Source organism: Schistocerca serialis, chromosome 9 (genome assembly GCF_023864345.2).
Source record: "Schistocerca serialis cubense isolate TAMUIC-IGC-003099 chromosome 9, iqSchSeri2.2, whole genome shotgun sequence".
In the NCBI taxonomy this organism is placed as follows: domain Eukaryota; kingdom Metazoa; phylum Arthropoda; class Insecta; order Orthoptera; family Acrididae; genus Schistocerca; species Schistocerca serialis.
The window spans coordinates 404,892,425-404,907,619 of NC_064646.1; the positions used below are offsets into that span (position 1 = coordinate 404,892,425).

The following is a 15,195-nucleotide window of genomic DNA, read 5'->3' on the forward strand; positions in this document are numbered from 1 at the left end:
GGTTCTCGGTTGAGCTGCAAGCCAGGAATGCACTGCTTCGTCCGAGGCAAATCGACGGCCCCTTAATGCCAGTTTTAGTGGACCAAACAAGTGATAGGGGCAAGATCGGGACTATATAGCGGATGATCCAATACTTCAAATTTGAGTTTCTGGAGCGTTTCAGCAGTGTGAGCGGCAGTATGCGGACGGGCATTGTCGTGCAACTAAACAACACCTTTTGACAGCAATCCTCAGCGTTTGTTTCGAATTGCAGGCTTCAGAGTGGCAGTAAGCATCTCACTGTAACCTACACTGTTCATTGTTGTGCCCCTTTCCCCATAACGTTCCAGTACTGGTCCTTGTGTGTCCCAAAAAACTGTAAGCATCAGTTTTCCTGCGGACGGTTGGATCTTGAGATTTTCCTTGCACGGCAAAGTTGGATGTTTCCATTCCATACTCTGTCGTTTATTCTCCGGCTCGTAATGATGGATCCATGTTTCGTCACCAGTAATGATCCTGTCTAAGAAGTTGTCCCCATCGTTACCATAGCGATTCAAATGTTTTTTGCAGATGTCCAAGCGCGTTTGTTTATGCAACTTTGTGAGTTGTTTTGGGGCCCATCTTGCACGAACTTTATAAAACCTCAAGTCTGTTGTGGATGATTTCGTAGACAAAACCGTGACTAATTTGGATACGATGTGCCACTTCGTCAATAGTTAATCCTCTGTCTAAGAGAATCATTTCACGTGAACGCCCAATGGTTTCTTCATTTGTTGCGGTAAACGGTCGTCCGGCTCCTTCATCGTGCGTAACACTTTTGCAAACATTTCGGAATTTTTCTATCCATTCGTAGACACTCCGTTGTGGCAAAACACTGTTCCCGTACTGTACCGAAATTCTTTGATTAATTTCGGCCCCTGATACGCCTTCCGACCACAAAAGACGGATCACTGAACGTTGCTCTTCTTTGGTGCAAATAGACAGCGGAGCAGCCATGATTAACAGCACGACAACGATAATGAAACTAACCTAGCAGCTTGAATATTCCAAAGATATAACAATAAATAAACAATTCATGCGTCATCAACGTAAAACGGCAGTACTACCAAATACAACTAAATTTCGTCTAATAATTGACTTACCCTCGTATTAAGTCCATTCCACACTCCCTAGAAGCTTGTAACAGTAACTGTGAAACACCCAGTATGCAACTATTACTGTACTTAGACCTCAAATCCTCGTGTGGCTATCCTGATTTAGTTCTGTGTGGCATCCATTAAAGTATTCAGGCACCAGCAGAGCTGATGTTCTTCCTATCTTTTTCTTTTTCAAGCGATCCCTCTACCACATAATCAGAAACTGCGAACAGAAATGTCAGAAATCAGAGGCGAAAATGTCTGTGAAAATCTCTTGCGCTGGGTGCTCCATAGCTTGTATGTAAAGGAGTTACATAAAAATAAGGAAACAGGGCGAGAAACATATGCTTGAACATGTATGTAGATGGTACTGAAGCCTGCAGGTTGCGCTGCTGTATTTTACCACGAAAGACACCTGTAAAATGTCTTTAATACGTCGCATCTGCCGGTCGTGGTCACAACGATGTTCTGTGTTCCTGTGAGTGTGTCAAGTCGGAGCCAAGTGCATCTGATCGTCGGAAAATATTGGTGTTCTTATGGTGGGTGCTTGCGAAACAAAGGTAGCTGACGTGTCTGCTGCTTCAACAGGCACTGTATCGAAGACGTATATCACATACAGGAAAAAGCGGAAAACATCGGCTAAGGCACAGCTCGAACGAAAGTCTGTGTTGATGGATCTTGACGGAAGCTCATTGAACAGGATTGTGGCAAAAAATGAGACGACGACAGCTGCAAAAGTCACTGCAGAACTAAATGTCGCACTCGCGAAACGTGTCAGCACCAATGCAACACGAAGGAATGATCTCCAGAGAGCGAACTTGAATTTCAGAACCACACATCAGAGATGCGATTACCCATAACAGGAAAAAGTGGTGCCGATGTCTATAGAGCAATGGAAGTCATTTGGTCGGATGATTCTTGTTTCCACTGTTTCCAACTGCTGGCCGAGTTTACGTCCCAGGACTGAATCAAGACTGAAACATGGCGGGGGTTCAGTGATGATTTCGCAGCCATATCGTGGTATTCGATGGGCTCCATTATGGCTCTGCAAGTGAGCATAACTGTCAAACATTGTCACCATCTTGCCTGGTCTGGTCCATATCATGACACAATTCCACTCCCCAATGGTGACACTATGTTCCAAAGCGAAAGGGCCCCTGTTCATATAGCTCGCATCGTTCAGGGTTGGTTTTGTGAGCGCGAGGATGAATTATCACATCTCTTCTGGCCCTCGCGGTCAACAGACCTCACTATTATTGAGCCTTTAAGATCTGTTTCGAAGAGAAGGGCGTGTAATCGGTGTCCACCGCCATCGTATTTACCTGCATTTGCCACTATTTTGCAGGGAGAATGATATAAGGTCATCTTGAAAAGCATACAGTCTCTATATTCATCAACTCTGAGATGCTTGGAAGCTGTTCTATATGCCAATGCTTTTCCTACATCGTATTAGGCGTGGTAATGTGTTGCGTTTGTGGTGTTTCCATATTTTTGTCAAGCCTGTGTATTTCATAGAGGACATCTTGTTGTATACCATGAGCTGTATTTCAAAAGAATTTATTTGCAACTTCGGTAATAGGCCAACAGTCCAATATCAGTGGCATATGGTGCTATTTTTAATGTCCATACGGCATTTTTGTTTTTTAGAGAAGCCTGTCATTTTGGCGACAACGTTCTATTTCAACATCTAACGATTTTTAGTGTAGCATAATTGGACTGAATTACAAGCTGCACAAACTTATATTTTTCGAGAGGTTCGCTACCAACGGTATAATTGTTTCGAGAAACTGTATTTACAGTCGACGTATACGGTATCACGATTCGAGATATTGTACTTTATCTAATATTTTTTAGATATTTTGACGCTCTAAAACAAAAGCATTTTGGTTAATCATTTGAAGCTGGAGTTGTCGTATGTTTCTGGGTTTAGAAACGATTATTTGTTGAGAATTTTAGCGAAGTACTGTCGCTGTATACGACTGCACCTATCTAATTACATGTACGTCGCTTTCTCCGGTTAAAAGCAGTGACAACAGAAAAATGCACTGCAGTATCTCAGCCAAATTAACGGCAAAATACTTGTGCGTTCAATTTGGACGGAACGGTAAAGGAAGGCAGATGTGCAGTCCCTGATAGTTAATATGAGACGAACACTGATCAGCCATAACATTGACCTACTATCGACATAAGTACGTCCAGGTGATAGCAGCGTCACCCGGCGAGGAATGACTGCTGGTCAGACACGCGTACTGTACGTGTAGTATCAGTGAGCGTGTTCTCTGCGTGTACAATGGGAAAGCCGCTACATTTATCTGAATGTGAGTGAGGGCAGATTGTGACGGCCCAGAGGCTCAGTACGAGCATTTGGGAAACTGCACGTCTTGTCGAGTATTCTAGGAGTTATGTGGTTAGTGTCTTCAACAAGTGGAGAAACCAAGGTGAAAGCACGCCCAGACGTCGTGGGGTTGGCCGGCCACTCCTCATTACAGATGTCGTACAGTGGGCAGACTGGTAAAACAGGACAGGCGGCGGCCTGCTACGGAACTAACATCAGACTATATTTCGGGGCAGATTACAAGTGTGTCTGAACACACAGTTCACTGGGCACTCCTAACGATGGGTTCAAATGGTTCAAATGCCTCTGAGCACTATGGGACGTAACTGCTGAGGTCATCAGTCCCCTAGAACTTAGAACTACTTAAACCTAACTAACCTAAGGACATCACACACATGCATATCCAAGGCAGGATTCGAACCTGTGACCGTAGCGGTCGCGCGGTTCCAGACTGTAGCGCCTAGAACCGCTCGGCTACTCCGACCGGCCCTAACGATGGGCTGCGCAGCCAACGACCAATGCATGTTAACACAACTGCATCGACAACTACGACTGAAATAGGCACGTGACCAGCGGCACTGGCGTTAGCGCAATGACAGCGCGTTGCGTAGTCTGATTAATCCCGATACCTTCTTCATCATGCTGACGGGAGGGCACGAATCCGTCGTCTTCCAGGGAACAGCTTCTTGACGACTCTACTGCGGGACGGAGACAAGCTGGCTGCGGCTCGCTTATGCTCTGGGCGTCCACGGGTCCAGTACAGCTCATGCAACGCACTTTGACAGCCAAGACGTATCGTACACTGGTTGCATACCACGTACACCCCTTCATGACGATCGTGTTTTCCTATGGAAATGGCGTTTTTCAACAAGATAATGCGCCATGTCACAAGGCCAGGAGTTGATGGTGGAGTTAGAGGAACACAATGGCGAGTTAAATTATGTTGGCTGTCCAAGTCTCCAGATCTGAATCCGATCAAACACTTCTGGGTGTGATTGAATGTGGCGTGACAGCTCATCCTTGGAATTTAGAGGAATTAGGTGACGTGTGTGTGTGTGTGTGTGTGTGTGTGTGTGTGTGTGTGTGTGTGTGTGTGTGAGTTTTTGTGCAGATGTGGTGCCAGCTCCTTCCAGCGACCTACCAAGGCCTCGTTGCTTCCATACCACCACTCGTCGCCGCTGTTATCCGTTCCAAAGGTGGACATACAGGCTGTTAGACAGGTGGTCATAATATGGGTGCTACGGAGTTGAAAAGAATTCCCAGTGCAGAAAAAGATGTTACGATCCAGATCCATGCCCGTCTCAACGCTCGATCTTGTGGCTAAAAATTGTGCGCCAGTAATACGAAACGTTCAAGCCACAGAAGCCGCACAGGCACACCACACGATTTTCTACCACCTCCATTCGTAAAGATCAATGGATTGTACTAGAAAACTAAATAAAAAATGCTGTTTCCAAAATTTAAGAATGTACAAAATTTATCTTATTGAGAAATAAAACAAATGCACGTAACACCGCATATGTTATTGTTAAAACTTTGAAAGGCAAAGTTCATATTTTTTCTGGTGACAGGTGCAAGCAATTCTGGTGCATTGAAAATATTATCAAATGTAATTCAATATTTTGATTACAAACGCAGTAGCATTCAAATAAAAGTCCTCGATTTACAAAGTTGTCAGAACGAAATTTCATAAAGTATTGCCAACTATATTATAGAAGCTTTGAAAAAGCATATCCTTACTTCCTCTCAATGGATTGCTTTTGCTGGTTACACTGCAAATATTAACTCCAGTGGTCTTGCGCGCAGAGAAGACAGTTAAACCAAAGTACGATTACAGTAGGACGACCTGAGCACATATTACGCAGTACCCTGCAACACAGAACTTATTCTCTCTCCTTGGATATAGAACCTTTCGTTATGAAGATGTTCACCTTTTGTCGCATATAGGCAAACGAACTGAAAGATTTATGCGAATGTATAAGCACAAATTACGAACAGTTTTTAAACTATTCCATGATCAAATACATGCTTCTGCTCATAGTTGAACGGAAATGATGGTTTTTGTTGATAGTTGATGGTGGTTATGGTTTGTCACACACCTGATTACGATCTCACAATATACACGAAGATGGCCCTTTTTTGACTGAAATTAGTTGTGTAATAAACTGATTAACACAGCTGCTTGCAGCCACGATTTTTAAGGAATTTTTGGTGCACAGAGAAACTGCAAGACGCGGCTCTTCTATCGGAAACAAGACAACGGCTGGTCAGCCCCGAGCAGGGCTTGGATGTCATCAAAAGAACCGGATGAGTACAAGCAGGACTCGCAGTCTGAGTTTTCCGTACAAACTTAATTATGTATACGGATAATAACAGTAATGTGGCTCAATGGCGTGGTGCAAGTCTTTCTATTTGCCACTGAGGCAACTTGCGTGTCCCTAACCTACCTCACTTATCTAACTGGAGATAGGTTAACGGGGAATCTGAAAAAAAACTATGTTTCTAACAACTCCTCAAATCGTTGAGAGATGAAAGCCTGCTTAAAACGAACACAAAGGAACCATAGTCCGACCAATATTCGATCGCTTGGCCTCTCAGTTCCCAAACAGGCCGTTACCGGTGCACCACCAGTCCCCGACATGTATGTAGACATTTCAACCAAAAGTTTTGATGAGCGAGTTTGTACACTGAAGAGCCAAAGAAACTCGTACACCTGCTACACTTGTAGGGCCTCTCGAGCACGCAGAAGTAAGGCAATACGACGTGGCAAGGACTCGACTCTGAAGTAGTGCAGCAGGAAATTGACATCATGAATCCTTCAGGGCTGTATATAAATCCGTAAGGTAACGAGGGGGTTGGAGATCTCTTCTGAACAGCACGTTGCAAAGCACCCCAGATACGCTAAATAATGTTCATAACTGGGTTGTTTGGTGGTCAGCGAAAGTGATTAAACTCAGAGGAGTGTCCCTGAAGCCACTCTGTAGCAACTCTGGACGTGTGAGGTGTCGCACTGTTCTGCTGGAATTTGCCACGTCCGTCGGAATGCACAATGGACATGAATGGATGCAGGTGATCAGAGTCACCTGTCAGAGTTCTATCTAGAAGTATCAGCGGTCCCATATCACTCCAACTGCACAGGCCCCCGCCATTACACAGCCTTCACCGGCTTGAACAGACTCCTGCTGACATGCAGGGTCCATGGATTCATTAGGTTGTCTCCATACCCGTACACGTCCATCCTCTCGATACAATTTGAAATGAGACTCGTCTGACCAAGCAACATGTTTCCAGTCATCAACAGTCCAATGTCGGTGTTGACGGTTCCAGGCGAGACATAAAGCTTTGTGTCGTGCTGTCACCAAGGGTACACTAGTGGGCCTTCGGCTCGGAGAGCCCATATCGATGATGTTTCGTTGAATTGTTCGCACGCTGACACTTATTGGTGGCCCAGCATTGAAATCTGCAGCTTTTTGCGGAAGGGCTGCACCTCTGTCAAGTTGAACGATTCTCTTCAGTCTTTGTCCCGTTCTTGCAGGATCTTTTTCCGGCCGCAGCGATATCACAGATTTTATGTTTTATCGGATTCCACCATACAGCGAGACCTTCAGAGGTGGTGGTCCAGATTGCTGTACACACCGATACGTCTAATACGCAGTAGCATGTCCTCTTGTATTGATATATGCCTGTATTCGTCGTATACAATCCACAAGTTCATCAAGAAACTGTTGGTGCAGATTGTCCCACTCTTCAACGGCGATTCGGCGTAAATCCCTCAGTGGTTGGTGGGTCACGTCACCCATAATCAGCCCTTTGCAATCTATCGCAGGCATGTCCGACAGGGTTCATTTCTGGAGAACATGCTGGCCACTCTAGTCGAGCGATGTCGTTATCCTGAAGGAAGTCATTCACAAGATATGCACGATGGGAGCGTGAATTGTCGTCCATGAAGACGAATGCCTTGCCAATATGCTGCCGTTATGGTTGCACTATTGGTCGGAGGATGGCATTCACGTATCGTACAGCCGTTACGGCGCCTTCCGTGACCACCAGCGGCGTTCGTCGGCCGCACGTAATGCCACCCCAAAACAGTAGGGAACCTTCACCTTGTTGCACTCATTGGACGGTGTGTCTAAGGCGTTCAGCCTGACCGGATTGCCTCCAAACACGTCTCCGACGATTGTCTCGTTGAAGGCATATGCGACACTCATCGATGAAGAGAACATGATGCCAATCCTGAGCGGTCCATTCGGCATGTTGTTGGGCCCATCTGTAACGCGCTGGGTTGTCGTGGTTGCAAAGATGGACCTCGCCATGGACATCGGGAGTGAAGTTGCGCATCATGCAGCCTATTGTGCACAGTCTTAGTCGTAAAACAGCGTCCTGTGGCTGCACGAAAGCATTATTCAACATTATGGCATTTCTGGCAGGGTTCCTCCGAGCCATGATCCTAGGTATCGGTCATCCACTGCAGGAGTAGCCCTTGGGCGGCCTGAGCGAGACATGTCATTGACAGTTCCTGTCTCTCTCTATCTCCTCCATGTCACTCCGAGACGCCTGGTCACTTCGCTTGTTGAGAGTCCTTCCTGGCACAGAGTAAAAATGCAGACGCGATAGAACCTCGTTACTGACCGTCCAGGCATGGTTGAACTACAGACAACAACAGCTGTGTACCTCCTTCCTGGTGGAACGACTGGAATTGATCGGCTGTCGAACCCCCTCCGTCTAATAGGCGCTGCTAATGCACGGTTGTTTTCATCTTTGGACGGGTTTAGTGACATCTCTGAACAGTCAGAGGGACTGCGTCTGTGATAGAATACCCACAGTCAACGTCCATCTTCAGGGGTTCTGAGAACTGGGGTGATGCAAAACTTTTTGATGTGTGTATATAGGCGTTGCTGACCACAGTGCCGTATTCTGCCTGTTTACATATCTCTATATTTAAATATGCATGCCTATGTGACATATATGGCGGTATCTTTCGACTCCAATGATTTAGAACTTACATCTTTCATACCGCTAAGAGACCGTATATCTACCAGGTGATATAAATTTCAGGTTGTTTACTTCTACCCGTTCCTGAGAAAAGGGGGTGTTAACAGTCGGACAGACAGACAGACAGACAGGCGACAAAATTATAGTATAAGGGTTTTGTATTTACTGTGACAAAAAAGCCCTGGAGGGAGACACACACTGTCCAGTCACATTACCGTGGCAATCTGTCAAAAGCCTGAGTAACCAGGCAGGGACAGAGTCAGTGAGGTACCGACAAGGATGTGGAGTCATGCCGACTCCACTGCCGTGGCCAGCTGCGCTAGGCTTCTCGGTTGAAGATTCATAGCGCGAACATCCCATTTGACGTGGTCTCATAGGTTCTTTATTGGTTTTCAATCCAGGGACTCTGGTCGCCACAGGAGTGTAGCAAACTTATCCTTGTGCTCTTCGAAACACGCATGTGCACTGCGATCTGTGTGACACGTTGCACTGTCCCGCTGATATGAAGCCCTCTTGCCGAGGAAAAACAAACTGCATTAATGGGTGGACATAGTCACCAAGGATACATACGTTCTTTGGTTGATCCATTGTGCCTTCCGAAATGTCAGGAAAATATTCCCCAGACCACCTTCTCCGGCCTGGACGCTTCCGACGATTGTTGCTGTGTATTTGCCTTCAGACGGTTCACGCCATTCATGACACCGGACAACTGTCCGATGGAGCATAAAACGAGATTTATCTGAAAATACCACTTCTCACAACTTAGTGGGCGTGCAGTTGCGGTACTGGCGCGCCATGTCCAGCCTACGTCGCTGATAAGCAGCAGTCAGCATGAATGCATGAACCAGGCGCTTGCTGAGAACGCCCATATGCAACAATGTTCACTGAACGGCAGTTCCAGAGACACAGTTCGTAGCCGCTTGGTTCATTTGCACGGTCAAATGCTCAACCGTTCCACGCCTATTCGCCGATACACATCTCCGCTATCATTTTGTATCCGTGTCGTCTACGGCCCTTGGTGCACCTCAGTTGCAAGGCCATTTTCAGGTGTTGGAACTTTTCGAAATTTGTGATAAATTCCTATGGGACCAAACTGCTGAGGTCATTCTTTTGAACAGCGCCTTTTAGTCATGCGCAGTGTACTTCAACCACGACGACGGCATGCGAAGAGTTTACGTATTTTGGAAATGCATCCATCCTTGGCCCGAAAGCCAGTGATGATACCCTTTGGGACGTCAGACAAATCGCTCCGTCTCCGCGTTACGACAATGACTGCTCTGTTGTCCGCGTCCCTCCGACACGCTTTATATTACTTCCACGGCTAGTGCTGAGTTCTTATTGTGAAGTGAAGTCTTATGGGACTTAACTGCTAAGGTCATCAGCCCTGCGTCAACTACAGCTGAGCAGCCGGCCGCCCGGGAGTTCTTATTGGACGTTGACGTAGAACATAGGCGGTGGTCACATTAGTGTGACTGGACTGCCATTAATTCTCCTCCATAGCTGAGCCGTCAGAGTATCTGACGCCTAGGTAGTGGATCAAGGTTCAGTTCCCGGTACTGCCAGGGAATTTTCCTTAGTGGGCCTGTAGTCAGCTCGGTGTGACCATTCGAAGAGTTACTAGAGTGAGAAGTAGCCGCTAAAATGTGTGGAAAGCTTAAAATGTCCGGGAGACAGGCGCACTGATCCCATGCCCCTCTACACCCCATCCAAGTGATGGTACATGCAATGTGATGACACACGGGCCAGTCGCCAACGGTAGGTTGTTCGCATCTGATCATTCAGTCGATTTTTTTACTAAATTCATTTTAGCGTCTTTTTCAAAAGCATATTTCCGCCTTTTGACTGCATATAACGTTTTTATTTAACACTATCTGCATTTCAGCCAAAGCCATTTTCAGGTGTTGGAAATTTTGGAAATTTGTGGTAAGTTCCTGTGGGACCAAACTGCTGATTTCATCGGTCCCTAGGCTTACACACTACTTCATCTAAAACTAACTTACGGTAAGGACAAGACACACACCCATGCCCGAGGGAGGACTCGAACCTCTAACGGGGGGAGCCGCGCGGACCGTGACAGGGCGTCTCAGATCACGCGGCTACCCCGCGCGGCTTCAGGTGTTACGTCAACAATCGCCGACTTGTTTAAACGCAAGTCATTGTCGAAAATGTCACACAAGTGGACAAATTTTGACATTGTAACACTAGAAAATGGGCTAAAGCCGAACTCTAGACAGTTAAATAAGCGCATTATATACTCGGACAGTCAAATGGAGGAAATATCTTTTCGAAAATTTTACATTACTTTGACTCTAGAAAAAAAATATCATGAAATACTGTATAGTCAATGTGGAAATTCATTGCATCTTACGAATAACCACCTTATTTTATTTTCCAAGAATTTGTTCTCCAAAAATCAGTTCTGACTGTTTATTAGGCGAATTAGTTAAGCCGGCTTTGAAAAACCTAAAAATGTAAATTTTCGAAAGCGTGTCCCTAATTCCACCTACCTTTCTTCCTAATATTACCCACCAGGCGAAATTACGAATCGAGGGGACTGTACTTTGTAACTATTGCTTAGCGGCATACAGCTGGCTTAACCACTTGTCTCTGACAAATTTTATCACCTCCTGGTTTCATGTATTGTGAACAGCCACCACCTAAATTCGAAATAACTTTCTCTTGTGCTATAGAAAGGACGCAATATGTTTCTTGCACTGAAAAATTGTCTCGCTTTGAATCCCTGTTGATTGATGGTATGCTGCCATAGATGCAGGAAGTGCTCATTACTTAAATTGATTTCTGAGGAAAATAATCATGGGGAGGGAGGGCGGAGAGGTATACATTGACCAAACAGACAAGCAGATGACGTTCATATTAGGTTTCTCTCTATTTTCCGATAAAATCATGCGGATCAAAAGGAATTATGGAAAACAGTTTGTCGTTATAGAATTCTAAGAACCTAATTCGTGAAAGACTGAAGAGTTCGGACTGAGAACGTTACGTTGCATACCTCTTCGAACATTAAAGTCATTTACTTTGGATCGGCATTGTAGTTTGATTTAGAAAATACTAGGACGTCCTGAAAACTAATACCTCCGAAATTTTTATGTGCAAACTTTTAAAGCATTTTAAATAAAACCGACTTTATTAACATTCTACATCTTTATTTTTCATGTTTACGTAGTTATTTCTCAAAATAGTCATCCTGGACATGAACAAATTTCTCCAAACGAAAGATCAGTTTGTTGATACCGCCACTGCAGAGTATTTGAGATTGCTGACGGAGCCGCCATTTCACATTTACTTGCACCGCGTCTTCACTATCCAAGCGAAGTCCTCGAAGGTGTTCTTTAAATTCTGGAAACGGATGACAATCGGATGGGGCCAAGTCGGGACCATAAGGTGCATGTTCTATGACTGCGAACCCAAGCCGTCGGATTGCTGCAGACGTCACACTAGCATTGTCATGCTAAAGGTTACAAAGTCGACTACAGCACACTGCTTACACAGCAATACTGTTCAGTTACGCAACCCCACGTTGCACGCTACAAGTCAGAGCCCTCTAGTGCCAGGGCGTTGCAATATGTGTCAGCGAAACGGGAAAAGGCGACCGAGTAATATGTCTGACATGCAGTACCTCAACCTACGTTGAGAACAGAATAGATTATTCAGAAGTATTACTTTTCAGCACCCCATTGTAGATAGGGAAGATTGTGTTCACCTGTACATTGAAACCCATCTGCAATATGTCATTGTAATAATGCCAAAAAAATTATTCTCTGTTTCACTGCAGTACTTAACAAGCTCAGTTTCTACATCTACTGTCAGCATTGTTTGTATTCCCGAACATTTATTTTTACTGGGGCAGTACTTCCGATTTCTTCATCCTTTGCTTTTGTAGTATAATCTTGAACAGCTTGCAGTACTCCTGAACTTCCAATGTTGCTATCTCTTTACTTCGAGTAACACAGCTCGCAGCCTTAACATTTCACCTAGACCATGCCATCCTCTTTTCTTACGCATAGAAAAAGTTAATGAAGTTGTATTATATTGACGAAATTAATGAAAACAATATATAAAAGATTAAGGGTAAGTAGGCATATATGCACGACATGAATCATTCCAGCGGCTCCCACTGCTGTAGGCGATATTAGGTACATTTTTGTGGTCGATTACAAGGCCATGTTCTCCTGTATTAGTTCTTTTACTTATACATGCAAATGGCGTCATTTCTTTCCATCTTTGTGTAGGAAAACTTTTCGTACCGCTATCATAAAAGCTATGATATGCAACACAAGCAATCCAGTAAACGTGAGAACCATGAATTACGGAATGGTGCAGCTCATGCACGAAACGGCAGTGAGGTGCAGTTTGTGCATTCACTTTACTCTGACGATTACTGTATCGAAGCCGAGCAGCCGTTATATACATTGACGCCATCGTTCTCAAACGAGCATGTCCCCACAGCTCCTACAACATATGTATTCGGACAGGATTATATTTTCGAAAAATCCTGTTCGTCATGCCGCACATTACACTAAGCTTTATTGGAGATGATCTGCCACCCCGAAGGATTAAACAAATAAAAAGTTAAGTGACAGTCTGTCATGACGATGTTGAGGAACAGGTACAATGCTACCTGGTGCGCTGCCGAATTAGATTATCTTGACTTTGTCGTGTGTCACTGATCCTGCGTGTTCAACATTCGCGAAGCTTCAAGCAGTGTCTAGCCGCCAACGCTTAGGGACATGAACAGTGGAATCTGTGAGGTACACTTGAGTACAGAAGCAGAACGATTTCGGAGGTTGTGAAAACCAAGATGAAAGTAATGATAATTTTAACAAAGACGATGATTCAACTCGTTAACTGTTAGAGCAATTTCTCTATACTCAGGCTCACTGTCTCATTCATTTACAGAATCGTCAAGACTGCCAGGGCATGCTATATTTATCCAAGTTGAAGCATTTAAGATCGGGCACCCAAAATACATCTCGAGCGACTGAATATATCGAGATCGGTTGGGCGCTTAGTTATAAAGGGCAATCAGGCGGATTTTTTGTCATGTGCAAGTCATTTGTAACGTTTATAACTGGCGAATTATGGAAACGACTTTGCCTTTTATGTGGAACCATGCACTTTTTTCTGTGTCATTGGAAAGAATCTTCGAAGAGAATTTCAACAATGTAACGTTGCAGCAAACGAAAGTTTTTGTCACTTACGACATGTTAGTGCCTGTATTGTTCAGGCATTGCAATACCATATTTATCCGACGAAACTGTGCAAGCAGGTCTCCTCTGTACGGGAATATACATAATGGACGTACGAGTGCAGGTTATATACGCATGGTTGACAACATATGGAAGTTTGGCTCGAGTCACGGCGCGTTCTCGGATAGCCTAATACTAAGGCGACCGCTTGCTCTAAGCAAATTTTCATTATTGTCCTTACATTATACAGCAGAAGGTTGTCCATATTCTCAACTGCGAACACATTTATGTACTTTTATCGCTTGCTCGTAATCGGCTTTTACAGTGAACATGGCTGTCGTCATTTAGCGCTGACTGAGTTTAAAAGAATGAGAATGAGCTGTTAGACGGCTAGAGAGACTCTCACCTGCTGATCTTCTGTCCTTGGGCTGCGAAGGCCTTCGTCACTTACTTCCAAGGTTGTCTTGCCAAGTCGATGGTATAATTAATAAAAGGGACAAGGGAAAGCTATAGTAAGTGAAAGGCCATCACTGAAGTTAAACACAGAAGTATATTGAAAAATAACAGGAATATAAAATATCGAGGTAGCTCTGACGCATGACTACGTTTGTTCACTCAGAATTATAGGAGATTTGGCGAGTTTGCTTCGTACTGTACAAATGGCAAACACATTAAGAAGTTTAGTAAAGACAACGAAATCAAAACTCAGACCATACAGAGAGAGAGAGATGACTGCGAGAACTGAGAAATGCAAGCCACGAGAATAAGGATACGTTAGCTGAAACAGGTGCAGCAAGTTGAAGCTAACTGCATTACTGCTGGCCAACTCGCGATATTGAATGAGAGCGAAGCATTCAATGCGTCTGCACGAGAGCAACTACCCGATCGCCAGTCATGTTGCTCAAGAGCTAATCGGTCTCTCTCTCTTCTCTCTCTCTCTCTCTCTTCTCTCTCTCTCTCTCTCTCTCTCTCTCTCTCTCTCTCTCTCTCTCTCCCCTTCTTGGGCAGTCTTGGTGGCGCCACCGTATGCTGTGTCAAGCCTCTAAAAGTGTATGGATTACAACATGTGTGGAACTTAATCAGATGGTAACAAAACAACTGCATCACAAACAACATATGTGGAACTCGATTAGATGGTAACGAGACAACTGCATCACAGTCCACTGTCCCACTATCAGATAAAGAGGTCCCACAAATATTTTCCCTGTTGTACCAAATGTAAACAATAATGTTTGGTTCTTGTCTGTATTATTGTAATTATCATATGAAATACTAAAATAATTGATCTTAAGCATTTATATGCGCTAGAAAGGCTTACGATGCTGGACTTAGAATATCATTTGAATGAGTCGGTTTTCCATATGACTATTCATGTCATCGGGTATCACTAAGAGGTTCTATAGTTTGCAGTGCGAAACAGGTGGGATATCGTACATGTTAGTACCAGATTTATTGCCTTGTGTCCAGTGGGACGTCTTCCACTAACTGTGACTGCTTATTTCTTTGGAAATGTGGAGATATGTGGCTATTTAGAGCACTAGCAATA

General features: G+C 44.5%; 1 protein-coding gene across 1 annotated transcript in view; it reads left to right on the forward strand.

Annotated features, from left to right (window-relative positions):
• LOC126419657 (protein still life, isoform SIF type 1-like) overlaps positions 1 to 15,195 on the forward strand; it is a 255,372-nt gene that overhangs the window by 213,171 nt on the left and 27,006 nt on the right. The gene's annotated exons all lie outside the window — the stretch shown is intronic.